The sequence below is a fragment of the Carettochelys insculpta genome, chromosome 1 (assembly GCF_033958435.1).
Source record: "Carettochelys insculpta isolate YL-2023 chromosome 1, ASM3395843v1, whole genome shotgun sequence".
Taxonomy (NCBI): domain Eukaryota; kingdom Metazoa; phylum Chordata; order Testudines; family Carettochelyidae; genus Carettochelys; species Carettochelys insculpta.
The window spans coordinates 80,708,085-80,726,442 of NC_134137.1; positions in this window are offsets into that span (position 1 = coordinate 80,708,085).

Sequence of the window (18,358 nt, forward strand, 5' to 3'; positions counted from 1 at the left end):
GCCCTTTTCCAGTCTTCTGGAATCTCTACATACTTCCATGACTTTTCAAAGATGATAGCTAAAAGCTCAGATACATCTTTTATCAGCTCCTTGAGTATTTTAGGATGCATTCCATCAGGACCTGGTGACTTGCAGACATTTAACTTTTCTAACTTTTCTTTTTTTTTTTCAATTTTATCTTCTAAACTGATCCCCTTCCCACTAGCATTCACTATGTTAGGCATTCCTTCATCAGACTTCTTGGTGAACACCAAAACAAAAAAGTCATTATGCACCTCAGCCATTTCCAAGTTTTCTGATATTATTTCACCCTCCTCACTGAGTGGTGGGCCTACCCTGTCCTTGGTCTTCCTTTTGCTTCTAATACATTTATAGAATGTCTTCTTGTTACCCTCTATGTCTCTAGCTAGTTTGCACTCATTTTGTGCTTTTGCCTTTCTAATCTTGCTCCTGTGTGGTTTGTTTATATTCATCCTTTAGCATTCATCCTAATTTCCACTTTTTACATGACTCTTTTTTGTTTCTGAGGTTATGATAGATCTCCTGGTTCAACCAAGGAGCTCTTTTGCCATACTTTCCATCTTTCCTACACAGGGGAATAGCTTGCTTTTGGGCCCTTAATAATGTCCCTTTAAAAAATTGCCAATGTTCTTCAGTTGTTTTTCCTCTTAGTCTTGCTTCCCATGCGACCTTACTTACAAGCTCTCTGAGTTTACCAAAATTGACAGGTGGTACTGTGTATGTTCAGAGGTCAAAATCTGGGGCTCCATAGGACAAAATTTTTGCATTATCTAGTTGTATCATTGAACTGAACTGAGTTGAACAGCACACCAAAACATGCCTAGAGTGACAAATAGTGTTTTAATGTGCTCCTTTAGCATCTCTCTTTTTACTGTCTGTCAAAAGAATCCTCAAGAGATATATGATTCTGAATATAAAATAAGCAACTAATATCAGAAGTATTGCTATGTTGATCTTCTCCACTGCTGTTGAGGATACTTTTTGGCTTGTCTTTTAACGGCTGTGTCTACACGTGCCCCAAACTTCGAAATGGCCATGAAGCGCTGAAATGCATATTCAGTGAGGGCAATGAAGTGAAGGCAGAACTATGAAGGTGAGCATGAGAAATCACAGTGTGATGTAGAAAGGGAGAGTGAGGTTTCTGAACAAGCTATCAGACACTGTTGGAGTAGGGAGTGAGGAACACTATTAAATACAGCTTGTTGACTTGACAGTGTGATGTGAACATCTGGGAGGCCAGAAAGAGGGAAATTGGGGAAAAAAAGATAGAGAATTTGAATTTTGTAATATTAAGATTTAACAAGTCCATAGTGGAGTGGGAATAAGAGAGAAATGATATCATCAGTGAGTTCAACAGCCAACACAGGCTCAGGGGTAAGGTGTGTGTGGGGAGTGGCTCCATGCCCCCAGAAGAAGTGGAGCTTCAGGCAGAATGGGCTGGGGGGCCATGGTGCTGCTCACCCCCCAGCTTCTTCAGAAGCCATGCTTAGTGGCAGAGTAATGCTCCAATGTTTCAAAAGTGTCCTGAGCTCCTGGCCAGCACTGCTGCTACTGTGGCAGCAGCAGGGGCCAAGAGCTCAGGGCCTCTTTGAAACCCTGGACCCTGTGCAGTTGTCCTCTTTCCTTTCTGTTGTCTGGCCTGGTTAGGAAACTTTTATTTCTACTGTGGATCACTGGATGGATGGTGGAGTTGTTAACTATGACAAGGAAAGAGATGAAGGAGAAGGCTTTGATGGGAATATGAGGGCTTTCATAGAGTCATAGATTCCTAGTACTAAAGGGACTATTGTGATCATCCAATCTGTGATCCTGTGCAACACAGGGCATAAAATTTCCCTGAAATAGTTCCTAGAGTGTGTTTTTATTTAAAATCCACAACAATCTTGATTTTAAAATAGTCAGTGATGGAAAATCCCCTTAATCCTTAGTAAATTGTTCCAGTGGTTAAGTAACTCACTCTGTTAAAAATGTATCTGTATTTCTAGTCAGAATGTATCTAGTTTCAAATTCTAGCCATTGGATAGTGTAATACTTTTCTTCCCTAGAATGGAGAGTCAGTTATTAAATATTTGTTTCCCATGTTGGTACTTACAGACTGTAATCACCTCTTAAATTTGTTAAACTAGATAGATTGAATTCTTTGAGTGTATCATTGTAGACCTGTTTTTTAATCCTCTATGCACTCTCATGACTCTGAACCCTCACCAGTTTATTCACATTCTTCTCGAATAGGACATCAGAATGACACAGTATTCCAGCCGTGCCAAATACAGAGGTTAAATAAACTCTTTACTTCTACTTGCGATTCTTCTGTTTATGCATCCAAAGAGCATTACCACAGCATCACACAAGGATTTCATGTTCATCTGATTATCCACCACAACTCCCAAATCTTTTTCAGAGTTACAGCTTTGCATGAAAGCTTCCCTTATGCCTACATTATTGGCTTTAGATGTATACAATTTCCTTTGGCCATATTAAAAACATATTGTTTGCTTGTTACACACTCACCAAACAATCCAGAAATAACAAAGAGGCTGACAAAGTGGGTTTTACCCTTGAACACTAATAAAACCTAATAAATTCACTGATACAACTACACCTTTGAGACTCTCAGACAATCCAGATCACTCCAAATCAGTAATCTAGATGCTTCACTATATACCACTCCCCCAAGATTTGTGACCTGTAAACTTTATCAGTCATACTTTTGTTTTCTTTCAGGTCACCAATAAAGATATATAGACACTTTATTACCAAGAACCATTTTCTGTGGGATGGTATTATGAACACAATTGTTCAGTGATGTTTCTGGGTTAACAATTACATATTGAGATTGGTAGTTTAGCAGGTGTTTAATGTTCATGTGATATATTTCTAGTATTTTTAATCAAAATGGCTCAGTTCAGGACTGACTGGTGCACAGGCAATACCAGGGCTGGTCCATGTGTGGCTTGCAGGTACCAAATCAACTGCTAAATTGTGATGAGTACTGGATGGGATTGCGCTGGATCAGAATGTCAGGAACTCAGGGTCAGGAACCAAGCTGCAGGTGGTGGGTAAATAGCAGTTTGGAGTTCAAGCTGGCTCTGGGCATCAGGCAGTCAGGATCAAATGCCAGGTTATGGATAGCAAGTAAATAGCAAAAGGGATGATGAACCAGTATCAGAGCTTGAGTTTTGTGTCCTCAGCAAGCAGGGTCTGGAGCACAAGCAGGCAACCAGTCTGTTTTGTTTCTCAAACCCCTTACCAGGATGACTTCCCATTTTAACATTAGAGTCCCAAATTAAGTGTCATAATGTAGTAAGAAAAGCCAAAAAAGATTTTGAGGAACAGTTAGCCAAAAATTCAAAAAACGATAGTAAAATGTTTTTTAAATACATTAGAAGCAGGAAGCCCACTAAAAAAGCAGTGGGGCCCTTGGACGATAAAGATATAAAAAGAGCGATTAAGGAAGACAGTGCCATTGCAGAGCGATTAAATGATTTCTTTGCTTCAGTCTTCATGGCTGAGGATGTTACAGAGGTTCCTAAATCTGAGCCAGCCTTTTTAGGTGACAGATCTGAGGAACTCTCCCAGATTGAAGTGACAGAGGAGGTTTTGGAGTTAATCGATAAGCTGAATAGTAACAAGTCTCCAGGACCAGATGGTATTCACCCAAGGGTTCTGAAAGAACTCAAATGTGAAATTGCGGAGTTATTAACAGTGGTTTGCAACCTATCCTTTAAATCCGCTTCGGTACCCAATGACTGGAAGATGGCCAATATAATGCCAATATTTAAAAAAGGCTCCAGAGGAGACCCTGGCAATTATAGACCGATAAGTCTAACATCAGTACCAGGCAAATTAGTAGAAACAATAGTAAAGAATAAAATTGCAAGGCATGTAGAAGAACACGAATTGTTGGGAAAAAGTCAGCATGGTTTCTGCAGAGGGAAGTCGTGTCTAGCTAATCTATTAGAATTCTTTGAAGGGGTTAATAAACATGCGGACAGGGGGCACCCAGTGGACATAATATACCTAGATTTCCAGAAAGCCTTTGACACGGTCCCACACCAAAGGCTTTTATGTAAATTAGGCGGTCATGGGAGAGGAGGAAAGATCCTTTCATGGATCGGGAATTGGTTAAAAGACAGAAAACAAAGGGTTGGAATAAATGGTAAATTTTCACAATGGAGGGGGGTAACTAGTGATGTTCCCCAGGGGTCAGTCCTGGGACCGGTCCTGTTCAACTTGTTCATCAATGATCTAGAAAATGAGGTAAGCAGTGAGGTGGCAAAGTCTGCAGATAACACCAAGTTGTTCAGGACAGTCAAAACCAAAAGGGATTGTGAAGAACTACAAAAAGATCTCAGCAAACTGAGTGATTGGGCAGCAAAATGGCAAATGAAATTGAATGTGGGTAAGTGTAAGGTAATGCATGTTGGAAAAAATAACCCAAATTACACGTACAACATGATGGGGTCAAATTTAGCTACGGCAAATCAGGAAAAGGATCTTGGAGTTATAGTGGATAGTTCTCTGAAGACATCCACGCAGTGTGCAGCGGCAGTTAGTAAAGCAAATAGGATGTTAGGAATTATTAAAAAAGGGATAGATAATAAGACAAAAAATATCATACTTCCCCTATATAAAACTATGGTACGCCCACATCTTGAGTACTGCATGCAGATGTGGTCTCCTCACCTCAAAAAGGATATATTGGCATTAGAAAAGGTTCAGAAAAGGGCGACTAAGATGATTAAGGGTTTGGAACGGGTCCCATATGGGGAGAGGCTAGAGAGACTGGGACTTTTCAGTCTGGAAAAGAGGCGATTGAGGGGCGATATGATAGAGGTATATAAAATTATGAATGGTGTGGAGAAAGTGAATATAGAAAAATTATTTACCTTTTCCCATAATACAAGAACTAGGGGACACCAAATGAAATTGATGGGTAGTAGGTTCAAAACTAATAAAAGGAAATTTTTCTTCACACAGTGCACAGTCAACCTGTGGAACTCCTTGCCGGAGGAGGCTGTGAAGACTGGGGCTCTATTAGGGTTTAAAAAAGAGCTCGATAAATTTTTGCAGGTTAGGTCCATAAATGGCTATTAGCCAGAGGTAAAGTATGGTGCCCTAGCCTTCAGAACAAGGGCAGAAGATGGATGGCAGGAGATAAACCACTTGATCATTGTCTTCTGTTCTCCTTCTCTGGGGCACCTGGCATTGGCCACTGTCAGCAGATGGGATACTGGGCTGGATGGACCTTTGGTCTGACCCAGTATGGCCATTCTTATGTTCTTATGTTCTTATGAGTCTACCAGTCATGTTCTGTGGGAGGCTTTGCTGGGTAGTAATTCCTGTAAAGCCTAGATCCACAGAGTCCTGCAAGAGAAATGCAGCCTAACCTTCCAGTGGTGCTGCAGAAGCATCAGCAATCCATAATCCAGCAGCCTGGTCCTAATCATTCTCAGAGGCAGAAGCTAACTGCCTCCCTGCATGAGGTGAGCATGAGTCGGAGCCAGACAGACGGTGGGGAAGAAGCACTCCATCTCTGAATGAGGCAGACTGCTGAGGAGGACCCACACTATGAGTGAACTGTGTGATTGAACTATTGAAACAATGCGGAGTCATGCTCCTCAAGTCTTATAGCTGCCCTGCCAAAAGGCTCTGAAATTGTAGCAAGAGGATGCTACCTGTAAAGCCACTACAAATTCATCATCGTCATCATCATCAAATAACTGTGGGCTCAGCACCTTTTGGTGTCTGATGCCTCTCTCACTATTTCCTTCCATCTTTCCCTATCCAGTGCAGAGTGGCTTAGTTTCTGTAGACTAGCTCCGCACCAATTCACTACATCATCTACCCAATGTCTGTGCGGGTCCGCCTCTCCTATTCGAACCATCCATTATGCCGAATACTAGGGCTTCATTTTTCGTTCATCATTCATTGTGCAAATATGTCCAAATAGTTGTAACTTCCGTTTTATAACCTTCTGCAGCAGGTTCTTTTTCGGCTGTAATTTCCTATATAATTCCTCAGTGGTGACCTTCTGCATCCATCCTATTCTCAGAATCTTTCTATAACAACTCCTTTCGAACCCCAATATTCTTCTTTTTGAATCTTTCGTTATCACCCCGTGATAACATCCGTACAACATGCTGCTGAATACACACATTTTCAAGACGCCCGGCTTCGTTCTTAAATTAATTGCTTTGCTTTTCCAGATCTTATCCATCTCCATCAAACTCGCTCTTGCTTTCGCTATTCTAGCTGCTATTTCCTTCTTACAGTCTAGATTATACGTGTTGCTCCCCAGATATGTGAACTTCTCTACATTTTCTAGTTCAATACCATCCACACTGATCTTCCTTCCTATTTCCTTATTTCCAAATATCATTGTTTTTGTTTTATCAATGTTCATAATCAGTCCGTACCACTTCCCTTCTTCTTTTAACACCCTCACCATTTTCACTAGCTTCTCTTCATCTTCCTCAATGATAACTATATCATCTGCGAACCTCAAGTTGTTAATTCTTTTCCCATGCACAGATATCCCTTGTACCTCTTCCTTTATCTTGTCCATCTCTCTCTCTAGATGTGCGATGAAGATACTTGGCGATATTGGATCTCCTTGTCTCGTACCTCTACTTGTTTTAAACCAACTTCCCAACTCTCCGCATGTTCTCACCACTGCCTCCACATTATCATTGATATCTTCAACAACCATATTAGTCTGCTATCCACTCCAGACGACTCCAACACCGCCCGTCACTTTCTGATCTATACTGTCAAATGCCTTTTGAAAATCGACAAAGCAAGTGTATACGTTTTTGTTCTTTTGTCAAGTTTTCTCCGTTATCAGTCTTAGTGCCAGTGATAAAGGTTATGGCCCAAGCTGGAGACACACAGGTGTTAACATCTCCACATCAGACTGACAATGGTCCATACCCCCCGTGTCTTATCTGACCTGTTTTTGACTCTCTTCATTCATACTACTGATAATGGGCCTTTTCCACCCTGACTGAATAGACATTGTCAGATCTGGCTCTCCCTTTTACTGAGACCCCGCTTTTTAAATATGCTTCTGAAACCACCCCCCCCCACTCATGCACCTGGTGAAGGGGGTCTTTGCCCACGAATGCTTATGCTCCAAAATATCTGTTAGTCTATAAGGTGCCACAGGACTTCTTCTTGTTTTTGAAGATACAGACTAACATGGCTACCTCTCTGATAAAGGTCTTTCTGACTCTGTCATGGACTTGCTAAGTGACCTTGGGTAACTCACTGAACTATTTTGTGTCTCAGTTTCTATCTATAAAATGGGTGTGTGTATTCCTTGTTTGCAATGTAATTCAAGATGATGAAAAGAACTATCTAGACATTGTTGTTGGTATTGTTGTTGTTGTTATTGTTATTATATTTTCCTTTTTGCAGAGTGTTTGCCAACTGAATTAAGCAGAACTTTCTCTAAATCAGTGGTTGCCAAACTCTATATCTCTTGTCCCTATTGCCTCTGTCAGTAACCTCCTTCCTCGAACCCAGGTTAGGAAAGAGGCTGTGGCTCCAGGAGGGATGGACATGGACAGTGGTAAGGGGGCTGAAACTGTGGCCACAGCTGAGAGTTGGTGTCGGGCTGAGAGCAGAGCCATGGCTGGCTGTTGAGACCAGCAGGTAGACACTAGGACTGTGTCTACACTACAAATTAACTTTGAAGTTAACTTCAAAGTAAGTGGCTACTTTGAAGTAGCCTGCAGAGCATCTACACACACTTTCCCTTACTTTGAAATTAACATCGAAGTAAGGGAGGCTAACTTCAAAGTCACTACTCCATTCCTGGGACTGGAGTAGTGGCTTACTTCAACCTGTAACTTCGAAGTTAATTTGTGTAGATGCTCTGCACTCCTTACTGTGAAGTAAGGAGACCTCCAAGGAGGGCCCCCCCCGCCCCGACGGATGGAGACAGTCTGACCAGCTCAGGCAAGGCTATATGGTCCCTGCTGGCTGTCTTAAAGGAAGCAGCTCCATGGCAACCCCAGGCAGGAAGCTGAGAGTGTGCCACAAGCAGGGGCAGTACGAGCTCTGCCCTTGACTGCCCCTGCTCGAAGCACCTGCCAGCCTCTGCAGCCCCTACCCACCATGGCTGCACGGCAGGACTCCCCCCCGGTTCCTCCAGGGGCTCCAGAGGAGGGGTCCCAGGAATCACAGGGCTCAGCAAGGGCGGTGCCAGGAGGGGACCACCCTGGACAGAGGCAGAGCTGAAGGACCTTCTTGCTCTGTGCGGGGAGGAAGAGGTTCTGAGGCAAACCGGAACCTGGCAGTCCAATGCCGAGGCATTTGACCAGCTGGCCAGTGGTCTCGCTGCCCAAGGACACCCTGACCACCCCAGTAGCAGTATCCGAATCAAAATAAAGGAGATGCATCAGGCATATATTCAGGCCCGTGGTGCTGCCAGACGGTCAGGGGCACGGACAGTTCACTGCCCCAACTACCAGGAGCTGCACAAGCTCCTGGGGCCGAGGGAGGTGGCCAGCCCAAAGCACCAGGTGGACACCTCCATTCCCCCGCCCCCGCCCCCTGAGGACAGGGGCGAGGAGCCAGGACCCTCCGGCAGCACCAGTCCCCCACACGGAGACTGGCCTGATGAGACCGAGGGCAATGACGGGGACTCCAGTGATGGGACCCTCATCATCACCCTCCTCTCAGAAATACCGAGCCAGGTATCATCCAGTCAGGCCTCACCCCAGCCCCAGGAGATCACAGCCGGTACAATGGGGGTGAGTGGGACATCGTAAGGGATGGGGATGGGGCCCCTCCCAGAATAGCCCAAACACCTGAGGATGAGAGAGAGGGGGACCACAGGCTGATCCTGGCCAAGCAGGAAACCCTGGGCATCCAGGATCCCATGGATCATTGGGCGGCAGGGAGGCGGGGCAGGGGGCAAGGGAGCAGGAGACCCAGCCCTGCTCCCAAGTCGGGAGCCAGCACTCATGGTCCATCCTCCTGTCCCCTCCTGTCTCCACAGGTCCCTCACCAGCCGGCCATCCCTGCAGTCCTGAGGGGGCCACACTTGTGGAAGGCCAGGAGGCTGCCCCATTGCCCCAGCCCACATCCCCCCACGGCTGTGGATGGGTGCCGTGGAGACAGCAGTGGAGGGATGAGGAGGCGGCCACCAACCAGGTGGTCATGAAGGAGCTGACCAGTATGCTGCGGGACTGGCTGGTGATGGAGCGGGACGTGGGGGTGAGGCTGGCCAACAGCATGGATGCTGTGCTCCAGGCCTTGGCTGGCCACCTTGCCCAACCTCCTGCCCCCCCACCAGCCCGTCCCATGGCTGGCCCTCCAGCCAATGTCCGACATGTGGTGGACCTGTAGCCAGCTGAGTGCCTTGAGCTGGCCCAGTGGCTGCTGTGGGAGGTGGATGCTCCTGGCCCAGCCCCAGTGGCCCCTCCTGTCTACCCCGTGGGGGCAGATCCCATGGCACCCCCACCCCAGCTGTACCTCCCCATGGTCATGGACCCATCACAGCCCCACAAGGGACCCTGGTCCCTGGACGGTAGGGGTGGCCATGGCTGACGTGGCTCCCAGCCCCCCACACCTCAAACCAACTGACCCAACCCCCATCCTGGCCCCCCTCCACTCCAGTCTCCCACCCAAGCCCCCACCTCCCCACTGCCAACCAGTCCCCCCGTGCATACGAAGGTTTCCACATTCCATTCAGTATTGTATGTTTCTTTATTTTCCCCATTAAAGCTTCCTGTTCCCACCCTAGCCCACGTCCCTGGTGCTTCCTGGAGGGGGTGGGGGATCAAGGGGTGCAGGGTGGTGTAGTGTGTGACGGGGGTGGGTCAGGGCTGGCCCTGTGTGAAGATCCAGCACAGGGCATCTAGGACCCTGACCCCATCCCATTGTGCCTCATGGCACAGGGCAGCGGGCAGCTGCTCATAGCTGGCTCCCCCGGTCTGCGGCCCAGCCCTGCTTGAAGGGCTCCCAGTGGCCCTCCACAAAATTGTGAAGGGCACAGCAGGCAGCAATGACCGTGGGGACGTTTGGGAGGCTGACTTCCAACCTAGTGAGGAGGCAGCGAAACCTCCACTTCAGCCTCCTGAATGCCTGCCCAGCTCTGCCCCTGGCATGGGTGAGGCTACCGTTAAAGATGTCTCGGGCTGGCATGGTGTGGCCAGTATAGGGCTGCATGAGACACAGGTGCAGCAGGTACGCAGTGTCGGCCACGATGCAGGGGGGCATTGTGATATCCCCGAGCAGGAGCTCCTGTGCGGGGACATACGTGCCCTCCTGCATCCCACGTCTCAGCCATGAATTCTGGAACACCTGGGCATCGTGGGCCCTGCCTAGCCGCCCCCACACACACACATACAGGAAATGGCCCCTCATGCCCATCAGGGCCTGGAGTACCACTGAGTGGTACCCCTTCCTGTTTATGTGGGCTCCCCTGCTATGGTCTGGAGCCCAGATCGCAACATGCATCCCGTCCAGGGGTCCAAAACAGTTGGGGAAGCCCAGGTCTGTGACCCCAGCTAGGGTGGCGTCCAGGTCCCCCAGGGTCATGACACGTCACAGGAGAACTGTGTTGATGGCTTGGATGACCTGTAGGGGGAAGAGGGGACATCCATAACCACTGGACTGGGGGGCCCGCACCCCCCACTAGGTGTCTCCTTCCCCGCACCGGGAGCCCCCTGCCCTCTGCCTGGTCAACCACTCCCCAGAGTGGGTCCATGATGATGGCTGGCCATACCTTCTTTAGCACTGCTGCTATGGTGGACTTGCCTACGCCAAATTGGTGGCTGAAGGATCTGTGGCTGTCGGGGGTGGCCAGCCGCCATAGTGCAATGGCCACTGTCTTCTGTACTGGGAGCACTGGCTGCATATGGGTGTTCTGGTGCTGGAGGACTGGGGTGAGCCAGTGGCAGAGGTCCTCGAATGTCTGCTGGGTCATCCTGAAATTCCTGAGCCACCACTCATCATCCTAGTCCTCCAACACCAGCCAGTCCCACCATTCTGTGCTGATGGCATATGCCTACTGGCTCCGGATCGGGGGGAGGTGGGGAACACGGGAGGGGCAGCATGAGGGTGGTAAGGGCCTGAAGGGTCCCAAGACAGTGAGCTGTCTGTGCTACTGGTGCTGCATGGCGAGCAGCACAGCCAGCAGGCTGAGCAGGATTGTGAGGGCATCGTCCTTGCCAATGGGGGCAGCTGGCATGGTCTCCGGCTGTTCCCTTGTGTACGTGCTGCTGCTGTCTTCAGCCTGTCAGCCTTGAGTACGTGCGGGCTGTGGGTGCTGGGTGGGACTCTTTAAGGTGTTAGCTGGCTGGGAGCCCAGAAGGTCTTGTCAGCCATGCGACCCCATGCCTTCATCATTTCCTGTCCCCTTACTTCGAAGTAGGGATTATTTGTGTGTGGACATTTAACTTTGAAGAGAAAGCCTACATCAAAGTAAGGGAGTGTGTATTTTGTGTGTGGACACTCTACTTCGAAGTTGCTTACCTCAAAGGTGTACTTCAAAGTAAGCAATTTTGAAGTTATTTTGTAGTGTAGACACAGACCAGGAGTAGAACTGCAGGCCTGGGGCTGGCAGTGGGACTCTGCTGGATATTGTTTACCAGGGCCTTGAGCATGGGGCCAGCAGTGGGCCCCAGGCTTTTTCTCTCCAGCACCTCTGGGGCTGGCTCAGGCCCTTGTCATGCTCCCTGAACATTCCTATGTCCCCCACAGCTTGGAGTTCTGTGGTCTAAATTAAGTATATGAAATAACATAGCCAGAGATGTCATCATTTAAATTAAAGCTAAATACATAAATTAATCAAAATGTATAGAACTTACTCAATCTAAATTTAAATGGCTTAAAAACCTGGTTGAGAAAATAATCACACACAAACAGCTTGCTGTTATAGCTTTATAATCCAGTAGGTGTAAAATTGAAATCCTTACATTAGTATGGGAGAACTATTTTCAGTAATTAGGGCAAAGCCTTTGTAAGATTGTGTTAGACATAAAGCATTCAGGATAAAGAATTAAAATATGATCCAAATAGGCCACGGTATGATCTTTGAAAAATACAGAATGATTTTAAGTAGCAAACTTCATTACTGCTGAGCAGTTTTAAATTACAATTTACATTATTTTTGTAGCAGTATTACATTTCAGTTTATGGCACTGTCTGTTTCTTCAGCTCTCTTCTTCCAGTCCCTCCTCCTAATAACTTGGGAGCCATCTTTGACTTTACCCTCTCTCCTGAGCCACATATCCAGCCTGTGTCTTTCTTCAAACTATCTAAAATATCTTGCTTTTTTTCCCATTCAGATTGGCAAAGCTGCTGTGCAGGCTCTCGTCATGTCCTGCCTTGACTTTGGAAAAACAACCTCCTTTTTCAGGCCTTGTCTGCTGAAACCTGGCTTTATGCAGATTAATTTCTGATTCAGCCTTTCCACCATGTCATGTGAGTCTCTCCTTTCTGCTCACTTTGAGACTCTCCTGCAGTCCTTGGTGTGGATATACGTCTGTGGAAGAAACAGGCCATGCAAATTTTTGCTATTGGTATTCATTTATGAGCAGGAAAATGACAGTTACTCCCTGACAGTATATTTAGGGCAGTGCTGAGTGGTTGGTTCTACAGTAGAAATGGATGGGATAGTTCTCAAGAAGAAGACTGGGGGAGCTGTCCACAGAGACCCCTGACAGACAGAGGACCATTACCAGTTTTAGAATCATGCGGACAGGAACAGGGAGACTGTCTAGATGAGAAGGTGGAGAGAGTAAGATGGAAAAGTTGGTGAGGCTGAATGGAAGTGCCTAAGGTCTTCAGTGTAACCATTTAATTGCTTAAACTATGAGGGAGTCAGAGAAGCACAATCTGAAGGAGGGTAAAGACACATTTTGCTACATCTACACTACAGCGATCTGTCAACAGCTATCTGTCTGTCAGAAGAACTCTTCCAGCAAAACTTCTGTTGACCGATCACATCCACACACAAAAGTGGATCAAAAGAGCAAAGAGAGTGGCCTGACTGCCCATCTGCTCTCTTGACAGAACAGCCAAATGGAACCTCAGCAAACAGAGCTGCCCAGTGAACTGGAAGCCCTGTCTGTCAGCAGAGTCACTGCACCAGGCCCCCCCCACCGCCCCCAAACTGTCTGCATGGCATTTGTGTTGACAGAACTGTCAACAAAGTCATTATTCCTCATCACGGAGAGGCAGAACACTGATGGTAGACTGTCACCAAAGTGCATTTTTGTCTTGATGCTCTGCAAGTTTTGTTGACAAAACCACGGTTTGTCAACAAAACTCTCTAGTGTAGACATAGGCTTTGAGAAAGCAGCTGTAAGTATTTAAATCTGATCGAGAGTTCACTTCATTTTGGTGTATTTCATCTTGTCAGAGTGCAGTGGTAATGACTGATACTACGGCACTATATGATGGCTGGGCCAAAGGCACGCACATAAAGACACTTATGAAGAGTGCTAGGTGATGGCTGACACAGATGGTGTGCTGTGTGGGCACAAGCTAAATCATGTAACAAAGAATGACTCCACCTTTAAGTAGGTACAGAATCACAGTTCTAGTTATAGTGAGAACATATCAATACAATAAGAAAGATAGTCTGCAGGGATAGAAATTGATAGAAGGAATAGTGGAAAACGCTGGTCTACGATTGGTGATGCATTGGTTGTGGGACTACTTTAGGATTGCCTGAGGCCATATATTAGGAAAAGAAGAGCGAATGAGCCTCTACTTGAGGTCATTTGCCTAAAAGGCAAAATTCAGACGGAAAAGCATATTTGTAGTGAATGTTGCTTAATTAAATTGCTGGAACTGATCCCCATTTGCGTAACACATTATCAACGTGACCCCATCCCGATGAAGTATTATTAGGATATATCACAAGACCTAGGCAGCATTAGGGATACATTATTCGAAGGAAGATGCAATTTAGGGAGAACCAGAGCAGAAACAGATTTACAGTAGTTTCATGCCACGGTAAAGGTCAGTAGATAGAACTCAATACTTTACTAGCACTAGCTAGGATTATTCAAGCCTCTCTAATGTTGCTGGTGCCATTATGTCAAATTTTCAATTTCCATTTTAATATTAGGAATTATTCAAAAGTTGATGCCTGTTCCCATTTTTGGATGGGAGAAAAGAAAACCCCATACTCCACATTGTTTTGCGAACAAAATCAAATAAATAATAATAACGTATCAATTTCTGCGAGATGAAATCTTACTTCTATATATTCTCATTGTATATACTTGTCAACTGTTATTAATGTCTCAATTTGTAAAATCTTTAATTAACAAATATAAGGAATTGGAAGGCGCAGGACTTAGAGTTGAGTAATGTTTAAAAAAACCACCTCCTTAGTAATATTGAATAGACATTTGTCAGTTCCACTAAAATTATTTGTAGTTCAATGTCAGAAAATTCATTTATTTAATGGGGTAAAACTGGCTGTTGGGGAAAGTGCCCAGTCTTGTAAGGAATCTGTTTTGCTTCCCCCCTACTAAAATTGTATGTGGCATATTGCAACTTTCTGATCTACATGTTTGTGTTGTCACACAGCTAATTTAAACAATAGTGACTATATCAAGTGCTCAGAATAAAACTTGTCCAATCAGATTTAATGATGAAGATGCTTATACTCTGCATGGCTCTTGGCTCTAAGGATCAAAGTCACAGACAGTTAATTTGAAGAACATTTTGTAATCAATTGGAAAAATACATTTGAATACACAGAACATTTTCAGCACTTATGTCTTCAAAATCCAAAAAAGATTTGCTTTTATTTAATTCTTTTCTACATATACCATTTCAAATACTTTTTCTTCCTGACCTTCAGGATGTACATAGCATATGAGTTATACCTCTCTCCACACAGGCCTTCTCTATGCTCCACAATTTTGTCAACGAAACTCATGTTTCTTCAACGGAACAATGGAGGCGTACATACTACAATGCTCCTTCTGCCAACAAATCTCTCTTGCTTTGCTGACAAAAGAGAGCCACCTTGGCAGGAGGTATAAAGCTTGTCGTAGTAGATTTACATCAACAAAGTTCCAGTCTAGACACCGTGCTTGGCTATGATGCCATAAATGGCTTCCATGAGGTATACCAAAAATACCATGCCGAGCGCTTTGGTCTGCAGTTTGAATTTAGCTGTCTTGCACTCTGGGAATGGAAGCATCTGCCTCTCCCCCCTTGAAAGGCCTGGGAATTTTTGAAATTCCACTTTTTGTTTGTTTGGCATGGATAGATTACAGAACATCTTCCCAGCTGACCATTATGATCCACACAGCAAATGGTCTCCTGCTTGGAGCAAACCTGAGGTTGTTGACCTGTGGGCACTGTGAGGAGAAGAAGCGGTGCTGTCCTAGCTCCTCTCGATCACTAGAAAGCTCGAAACTTGCAATCAGATTTCTCATGGCTTGTTGGATAAGAACTAAAAATATGATGCATTAATGCTGTGCAAAGATAAAGATACTGAAACAGGCATTAGAGAAGGCAAAGGAGGAGGGGAGGAAACCCATCACTCTGTTTCAGCACCAAAGATCTGCCACTTTTATAAGGTGCTGGATGCAATCTTTGGTGATGACTCCACCTCCATTGCCAAGAGCTTTGCTGGAGCTGACAGACAGTGGCCCCAAAACCAAGGATGAAGAGGCTGAGTTGGAGGATGATTTGGAGCACATTGCAGGGAGCAAAGAGACCCAGAAGGAAAAAATAAAATAGAAAGGCAGGACAGAAAGGACAGCGAGGAGTCATTGTAAAGGGCCACCAACGGATAATGGATAAAGTAGTGGAGAAGGAAACAGAGATGTTAAAGTTAAATCACACCCCAGGCAGAACATACGCATGCTTGCCTCCTGAGCTGCTAGTATAGAACTTCTTTTCATGCCTGCACCAAATTCCTCCCATACATTTCTTGAAACTTCCTGGAACATCTTGGTAACTGACTTACTCCACCTCTTTGGAGAGCTTCCAAAATGAGCGTAGGACTTACACACAGGTATGGATGCCAACACTGCCCTCCTTTTTTATCTCCTGTCCCATCAAGCTTTTTCTGACACTGAAAAAAAAATCAGGAAAGGCAGTCAAAAGTCCATGGAATACTTGGGCAGAAAGAGCTGCATCATGGGATGTTGACCCCCAGTCCCATAATTCACTGTGATTCACTCCACCTTCCCACAACTCCTAGCTCTCCAAGAGGGCAAGTAGCTAACTTCCCCTGTGTGACTGTGTATCTTTTCATTAAGCCCCATGTGGGGGCTCAGGGCTGCAGAGGGAAGAGATGTTTCTCCTCAAGCCCCAAAGTTTGTGTAGCCAGCACAGGAGGAGACCACTTCCCACTGGTATCAGCACCAACCTGCCACAATCAATGTGGGGGAGCCCTAAACCTCAACCCTAGCATGCAGCTATAGTGGCTGGAGAAGAGACACCCCTTACTGTTTCCAGCAGGGAGTTCCCCAGGTAAGCGCAGTCCCCAATTCCCTCCTTCACCTTTAGCCCTGATCACCCTTCTGCACCTAAAAACCCTCATCTTTGGCCCTACCCCCAAAGCTCATACCCTTATCCCAGAGCCTGTACCCTATTCTGCACCCCAGCCTCTAGCTCAGAACTCCCCTTCTGCACTCCAGATCCCTCATCCTCAACCCTACCTCCATTCCTACATCCCCAGACAGAGCCCTCACACCCCAACCCTGAGCCCCTTAACCCCAGCCCTGCCCTAGATCGTGCATCCTCAGCTGGAGGGCTTACACTCCTGCAACCCAACTCTCTGCCCCAGCCCTGAGCTCCTGCCCACATTCAGATCTCCTTGGCCCACTCTCACTACATGACCTTTAGTATCGGAGGGGTAGCCCTGTTAGTCTGGATGTGTAACAGCAACGAAGGGTCCTGTGGCACCTTATAGACTATAAGGTGCCACATGACCCTTAGTTGCTGTTACATGGCCTTTATTATGTGCACCAACACAAAGGTGATGTATTCACATTACATCCGTGTCACACATCACATCCATGCTGGTGCATGTAAGAAAGTTCATTCTGCTCAGGGATCGGAAAATATGAAAGGGAACACCATCAAGTGGCACAGTGGGATAGCTACCAGAAGTGCACTGCTCTCACTCTCGAGATGCTAGTGCATCAACTGTAGGGCTACGTCTACACGTGCACGCTACATCGAAGTAGCTAATTTCGAAGTAGAGACATCGAAATAGGCTATTTCGATGAATAGTGTCTACACGTCCTCCAGGGCCGGCAACGTCGATGTTCAACTTCGACGTTGCGCAGCCCAACATCGAAATAGGCGCAGCGAGGGAACGTCTACACGCCAAAGTAGCACACATTGAAATAGGGATGCCAGGCACAGGTGCAGACAGGGTCACAGGGCGGACTAGCGCTTCCGGGGCAACAGCTAGTCGCTCCCTTAAAGGGCCCCTCCCAGACACACTCAGCCTGCACAGCACGCGGTCTGAGGAGCCATAGGCACGCAGACCCCAGGCGCCGCAGTCATGGACCCCCAGCAGCAGCAGCAGCAGCAGCAGCAGCAGCAGCAGCAGCAGCAGCAGCCAGACGTCCACCCAGCCCTCCTGGCAGAAGCAGGGCTTGCCCTGCTCCGTGCCATGCGGGAGGCAGCTGAGCACCTCCTTGGTACACCGGAGGAGGAGATGCCCCCAGGGCAGCAGGGCTCAACCCCAACCCTGCAGCACCCCGCCCGCCCCCCCCGCCTCACACGCCGGCGGCTGTGGAGCTACCCCACCAGCACTGAATGGTGGGAGCGGCTGGTGCTTGGGGAGTGGGACGACGACCGCTGGCTCAGGAAGTTCAGGATGAGCTGGCAGACATTTCTGGAGCTGTGCCAGTGGCTCACCCCTGCACTCAGGCACCAGGACACCGCCATGTGGCGTGCCCTCACAGTGCAGAAACGGGTCGGCATCGCTGTCTGGAAGCTGGCCACTCCCGACAGCTACCGATCCGTGGGGCAGCAGTTTGGTGTCAGCAAGGCCACCGTCGGGGCTGTCTTCATGGAGGTAAGAGAACCCACGGGGGGAGGGCAGGGCACGGGAGGGGGGCCCGGGCAGAGGAGGGCAGGGCAGGGCAGGGCCACGCACACCCTGCTCACCCCTCATTGGTGCTGTCCCATGTGCTTTCTCTGCAGGTTGTGCGCGCCATCAATGCCATGCTCCTGCACAGGCTCGTGAGGCTGGGGGACCCAGATGCCACCATCGCGGCCTTTGCCACCCTGGGCTTCCCCAACTGCTTTGGGGCTCTGGATGGGCCTCACATCCCCAGCCGTGCCCCGCATCACAGTGGAGGACGCTACATGAATCGAAAGGGCTACC